We start from the raw sequence: 7,260 nt of genomic DNA, 5'->3' as shown, positions 1-7,260 counted from the left end.
TTAATACGGTTTTGTTCAGAAGTCTACAAAAAGGTTTGGTTGTAAAATAAGTCTTTTGTGTGGCCTTGTTATAATTTGCGATTCGTTTTACAAATGAATAGAAATGTACGTCTATTCAGAGGTTCTGTATGATACCTCGTATTTATTGAGGCGGGTATCCATCAATGTTTGGCCGTAATTACAACCCTTTTGTGTGTATAATGGAAACCATTATAGCCGAGCAATAGGCCAGGTGCTATGAAATGTGGAGGGAACGAGGTTTTGGAGATATTATATTCTAATGTTGTAAGTCAAAACTGTTATATTTCAGCTAGTATTCGTGCAATTCAAAATATTAAACCTAATCATATAAAAAAAATCTAATGTATCGATTTTAAGCATACTCGTTAGTATATTAAATGAGGTTAAGAAAATGTAAACAATAGAAAACATTATTTTTTTAGGTAATCAAACACGAGTATGTTTCATTTACAAGAACACATTTCTAACGATAAAACAAAGTTTACTGCCTTTAATGGCATGCAATAAACAGCGTACAGCTGTACTAGAATAATTAATTAGGTTAGGTGCCATAATATAATTTTGCATAAAAAATAATAATATAAAAGCTGCAAATAAATATTAAGCGTAAGTGTTGGTCTATAAAATTGTGATAATGGTGTCGTAAAGATAGTTAAACATTAATTTGGTCGATGGCTCTCAGGTTATTACCTTCTGCAGACAAAAATAACATGACTAAACTTGTAGTGATCGATATAATTTATTATTAATTTTAGAAATGTTGAATAACGCCCGTATTCACAAACGATGTTTGCTTAAGTGAAGCAGAAAATCGAACGCACAGCGTTGAATAGAACTCTGTGATTGGTTCGTGTGTCACCCTGTGCGTCCACGCGCACTGTGAGACCTATAGTAATGTGAATACGGGCGTAAAACTTTTAATAAACATTATTTCGTGCAGCCACGTAATGAAAAAAAATGTACTCAAATATTTTTTTTGTATAGTAAAGTTATTATCATCAATGTTCGTAGCGGCTTTCGTAGCAAGCGCGTAGCAGGTGTGAGCAGTCTACGAAAATCGTAGCTTCGTAGTCTTTTTTGTAGAGAGCACATGGTTCCACGAAATATAGTGTGTTTAGCATAATTTATGCAAGTTTTTGAAATTTATGAAACTGCGTATTATTTGAAATAAAATTCTACCTCTGTTGAAATTAGCTTTATTTAAATCCTTGTTATATTTGAATTTACGTTGAACTGTTGAAAATGTGTGTTACAAAAGCATGTACGTAATTCGTATTTCTCTTTTACTTTCTGTAGTTTACACTTGCAACTAATAATGTATGCGAGTCATTTCTACTATGTAATCTGTAAGTCTAGATATTAGCACGTCACTACCTTGTTTAATATACCACGCAATTTTGTATACCCATTATACACTATACAAGAATGCATGGTAAATTCAGTGAACTGCTCCTGAATCGAATGTACCTACTACTGCTATTTTCTATTTATTTATATTAACCGGCAGACAGTGGTGACTGAGTTTGTTGCGGCGCTTCTTCTCAGCACTTGCCAAATGTTGGTCTCGAAGCGCTGGTAGGGTAAAAAGATTATGAGACATGTAGAGGCTCCTTAAGAGCAAAATGACGATTTGTAAGAACTATTTATTAGTCTAAACAAATAAAGAAATTTTGACTTTGACTTTGACTTTGAAATATTGAGACTGGGTTTATTCAAATGAATGTTTTTTTGATAGTTTTAAATATAAATAAACTAATATAAATGGAATATGAAACGTTGTTGATTATTATACAACGTAGCTATCACAGTCGTATTAAGCAATGAAAGCTCGATACCTACACCGTAACACTCGATTGTGGCGATGACACAGACAGGACAGTATCGAGCGGTGAATAATGACATCGGTTTCTGCTTAACTCGAATCGATACAACACAAAAGACTCGAACACAATCCTTTGAAAGGCCTCGTGTGCTGTGCCCATAATCCTGGGATGGATACGGATTTAGGCGGTTATCACACTGCGCCGCGCTCCGCCGCGATTTTCATATAAAAAATCACGCGCGGAGACGCGTTATCAGTGTGAAGTGCCGCGCGTGTTTTCTATACAAACTGAGGTACTTGCATACAATGATTAAATCTGTCGGCGCAGTGTGATAACCGCCTTAATCTCTATACGGTCTGTAATGGAAGCTTGGGGTGGTTTATCTTTGCAACGAAAAATAAAGCCTACTGTGTGCAAGTTTTAGCATCACTGCAAAGATTTTAAAGTAGGTACACTTAGTGGTCTATGAATGGTCTTAGTGGTCTTCTTCTCAGCACTTGCCAAATTTTTGTCTTGAAGCGCTGGTAGGGCAAAAAAATAATGAGACATGTATGGCCTTGAGAGCATTTGACGATTTGTAAGTACTTAATTAGTCTTACAAATAAAGATAATTTTGATTTTGATTATGTATTATAGGTTTAGTGCATAACTTAGTAAGTGCCTGAGGTATGGGAGCGGCACGGGAGGGTGTTTTTTGTTGTCAAATGTCAGTGAGACTTCAGATTTGTAAGCTCTGTCACGTTAGACTTATGCCCGTTTTCACCATCAATCCCTAATTTTTAAGTGACCCCTATGGTAACAGATAATATGAATTTTGTGTTAATAGGGGTCACTTAAAACTTAGGGGTTGATGGTGAAAGGCATAAGACTATAATCCGGGCCTTTTCAAGGCGAGAGTGAATAGGCACTTACAGGGCAGATAGTACCATCCCAGACTGCATCCCACTTAACATCAGGTGCGATTGTGGTCAAATACCTGCCTTGTTATGCTTAAAAAAAGTTATAAAATGTCAAAATCACCCCTATGCCGCTCCTATACCTCAGGCATTGACTGAGTAATTAGTCCTAATAGATAAGCTGCTTCTGTGAGCTGTTTAGAACAAAAATGTGTCATACCGCAAGCGCGCCCCGCTTACCTCTGATAACTTTTTCATTTGTTTTTGATGGCAATGACCTCGGTTTTGGAGAAATAACTTCTAATGAATGCAACAATATGAACAACAAGAGATGTGGGTAGTTGAGAGATCGTTTGATGACTACATCCTCCGCGGGCCTCGAGGCAATTCTACGTATACTTCTCTCGTAAGCAATATCACAGTTTCAGTACACCAACAAACTTGAAAGCAATATCTCAGTTCAGATTAAGTATCTGTACAAGTGTAGGTATGTACCTATGTATATTGCTTACTTACAATGTGCTTGACTTCTATGTACTTCATAGAAGTTATTCTGTAACATTTGTAGGTACTTATAAGATTTTAAACCCGCCAGTGTGCTTGTGACCACGGCTGCAGCATAGCAGTCGACGTCAAGTGAGTACATAGTACGAGTATGTAACTCATATAGGTAAAAATGTCGCGTGTTTCTCTATTCTTGTTCGCAAAAAGAGAATATTTGCATTAATTTGATATGTCCATTTATTGTGGAAGGCTTTTGGCTATTTAAGATCACCCTTCAGCCAATAGGGACAGAGCAGTAAAGAAAAATGTTACAAAAAAGGAAAATATTACGCCCGTATTCACAAACATAACTATGAGGTCTCACAGTGCGCGTGGACGCACAGGGTGATACACCAACCAATCACAGAACTCTATTCAACGCTGTGCGTTCGATTTGCTGCTTTACTTAAGCAAGCGCCGTTTGTGAATGAATGAACGAGCGTTATACTTTTTTCACGCGTACGAGGTCGCGGTTATAAAAATGTAGTTTCTATACTTTTTGGTGACGGTAAATACTTTTTGGTGACGGTATAGTATAAAACTCTTGCAATTCTTTTCTTCAGTATTATCACCGACTTGTAGATGGCAGTAATCATTAGCCTACTGTTTGTTAATGACAATTTGCATAAATAAAACCCACACGAGTGCATAAAGTGTAAATAAATCTCACTGTTTTAGCACCTTGTTTTGCTTTAAAAATACACAAAATAAAACTGAGTGTATAGCATTTTTAAATGGACTTTTGTGTGTAACGTCTGTTGGTTCCAGTGTTATACTAATTTCCATGCAAATGAATCTCGTGCAATAATTGTCACCGGCGCGGCGAGTGTTTGCATAATGGACACCACCGCAGGCAGATGCTATGTTTCGGCACGAACGCAATGCAGTTATACTGCTGGTACTACAATGTACGCAATACGATTGAAAGAGCCGTGTTTTGTTTTGACATAAAGGTAAGGGTCTAACGAGGCCCAGCATGATAAGCACCTTTGAAACTCATGCGTAGAGTGCGTTGCGACGTTCGACAACATTTTTACGGGTATACGAGTGAGTTTAAAAGATAAGCTTGTTTTTTTTTTAATTTTAAAAGGTCATACATGTCAAAGTACTCGTACAGTTCATACGCATTACTAAGGTATATTGTAAAGGTTGACAAACGTGGATAGTGATAACAAAGAGCGAAAGATAATTCGTACCTACTAAAAATGGTTTGTTTTTGCCAAATCTATAATAGATTTTAATTGGAAAACTGATACTAATAAAAGAAGATAATGTTTTCGTTTAATTTATAAAATCATCCCTTCTATCTCAAATCCAAATAGAGTCTAAGTCCTTAAATAACTTTTCCTAATAAATCAAGTTGAACTTTTGCGACTTTGACGTTGCATGACTGAATTTCACTCGCTTTATCTCAAACGGGACTTTATCTTCGCCACTAACCGACAAATACTCGTACGTATGATGTCATCCATTCCAGAATTCTGTGTCATAAGTCCTACACACAAGTATCTTCAAGAGACATGATTTCACTCTCACAGCTCCGGGGGCTCTCATATTTCACGTCCGCTTTTTTGTGGAATAAAAATGCCCTCATAACCTAAGTAGCGTTCCCTTTTGTTACTTGGTACCTTATGATACGAGAGCAAATAACAAGTAAGATAATGGTATGCAGGTGCTTACTTTTGCATAACATCATCCGAGGTCGTTGGACGAAATTGTTTTGCGTACCATATTGTTTCACTTCGAAACAAATGGGTTTCCAAAAACACGTGGGAAATGTACTTTGATAATGTAAATTGCTTTTTGTTGCTTGTGTACACAGTATGTGTACACAAAACAAGCGACGTGTGATCTTTTTTGTACCTACCGCTTACTTACTCGTAATTAATGAAGTCATCATCAACATCATCTGAAATGATTTCAGCCATAGGACGTCCACTGCTGAACATATTCTTCCCCCAATGTTTTCCATGTTGATCGAAGGGTAGTGATCTACGTCCAGCGCCTTCCTGCTACCTTTATGATGCCGTCGGTCCACCTTGTGGACCTTGTGGAATTAATGAATTATTTTAGTAGAATCATGGTCTAGTAACTAGCCTAATGCAGTCTATTACCTCTATAAATACTCCGAAATTGCTTGAATCGAAATGTTACACCGATATAAACTGATAGAATGCGTGCCCTCAGCCCTGTAGACCAGGCCTCTACAATCCCCTCACGTACTTGCCACCTGTTACCAAATAAATAACGTCAATATATCAATAGCATACAGGGCCGTATCTATTGTAGGCTCAGTAGCCGTGGGGCAGCGTAAGAAAAACATTTAAGTCAGATTTTCATTAGATAACTTCTAAGAAGTATTTGTTCATTAAGTAGTTAATAAGTCAAGTGCTTTATTAGGTTGAATAAGGATACTTATCCCTATAACAAACTTTTATCTTCAGTAATTGACTTACATAGGTACCTAGGTACTTATACTCGTACAAAATTGATCCTGACATGATCATTCCTTTCTGATGCCATTGGTATTAGTTTTTGGTATTGTACAGGAATTAGATTCGTTAGTCAACTTTTACAATGAATAATAAATACAACTGCTTTTTTGTATAGTCTTAGAATTATGTATAATTTAAATATTTCGTTTGCCTCAATGTTTTGACCCCCGTTAAGCCGTTTATTATGTAGTTACAGCCCTGACATCATCCACACCCAAAGTTTAAAAGTTATAAATCAAAACTCCCTTTGTATGTGCGTATGATGTAACTAAATTAAAAAATTAAGGCTTACTCGTGGTCAGAGGACTATACATACTCGTACTTAATTGTAAATAGGAAAAATCCACTTTTAGCATTAAATATTTCACGATAAAAACAATTTATTTCAATAAGTTTATGTTCAGTATTGACTTTCGTAACATTATTTTGAAATAATGCGAACGTCCTTTTAGCCTAATATATTTACGGTTTGCCCATTTTATGACTAAAGATCGAATTTTCGTTATTTACCAATTTCACCTATGACGCTATTTACGAATATTAGATAACACAAACTGATCTCTACATTATGTACCTAAGTGTCTATATTTTCATACGAGAACATGGACCAATTACCATAGGTATAGTAGGTATGGATTTCACAAAAGGAGGCGACCAAAAGTTTTAAAGTAACAGATAAGGTTTTTTGACAGAATCGCGATAGTTCTTCGTAACTGTTGACTCAAGAGGTGTGATAAATTACGACCGTTAGTCAGGCATGGTGTCTGGTTTGGAAGGGATTGGGTGATGTCGACATTACTGCACTTTAAAACGCGAATCTTTCTTAAGTTTCAACAATTTTTATCTTTGCAAAATGACTTATAACCTAAATGTTATCTATTTAAAAATACGAGTACCTACTTACCTACTATTTCATGATAAATAAGGCTGAGTTGCACCACTTAACTTTAACCGGCACTTTTTTATGGAGTTTGTTATATTTTTGACGTTTGTTATAGTTAAAGTAAGATGATGCAACCCAGCCTAAGATAACTTGCGAGCCATAAGTTAAGAGCGACTGCTGCTATGATATTTCTTCCATAACATCACTTTAACTTCCTACACGCTCTCTCGAAACAGTCAAAACCTCAGGTCAAAATGCTTGCATAAACAAAGAAGAGCACCGCTGCGGTTAAGCATTTCAGTCCAAATAGCCATTTTAAGTATTTTTTTCCTGTTGCCCTCTCTGACCAGCATCGCGCTTCCGTAAAATGAATTGAAGTTTTAATTTTACATTGTATTTTACGTTTTTTGCCGCGCCTGCTCAGTGGCGTGAAGACTTGGAACTAGCGCTTAGGGGATTGTTTAATTGGTTCGGCTTCGAAGTTTGTAGAAAGTTTAATGGATTTTTATAACCAAACTGTCACACTTCATAAATGAGTGTGAAACTTAAATAATTTAGCTACACGATCCGTGGACACGATATTTTATTTCATTGTCATT

The sequence above is a fragment of the Ostrinia nubilalis genome, chromosome 8, assembly GCF_963855985.1.
Source record: "Ostrinia nubilalis chromosome 8, ilOstNubi1.1, whole genome shotgun sequence".
NCBI classification, from domain to species: Eukaryota; Metazoa; Arthropoda; class Insecta; order Lepidoptera; family Crambidae; genus Ostrinia; species Ostrinia nubilalis.
The sequence above is the reverse complement of the archived record's forward strand: the minus strand, read 5'-3'. Positions refer to the sequence as shown.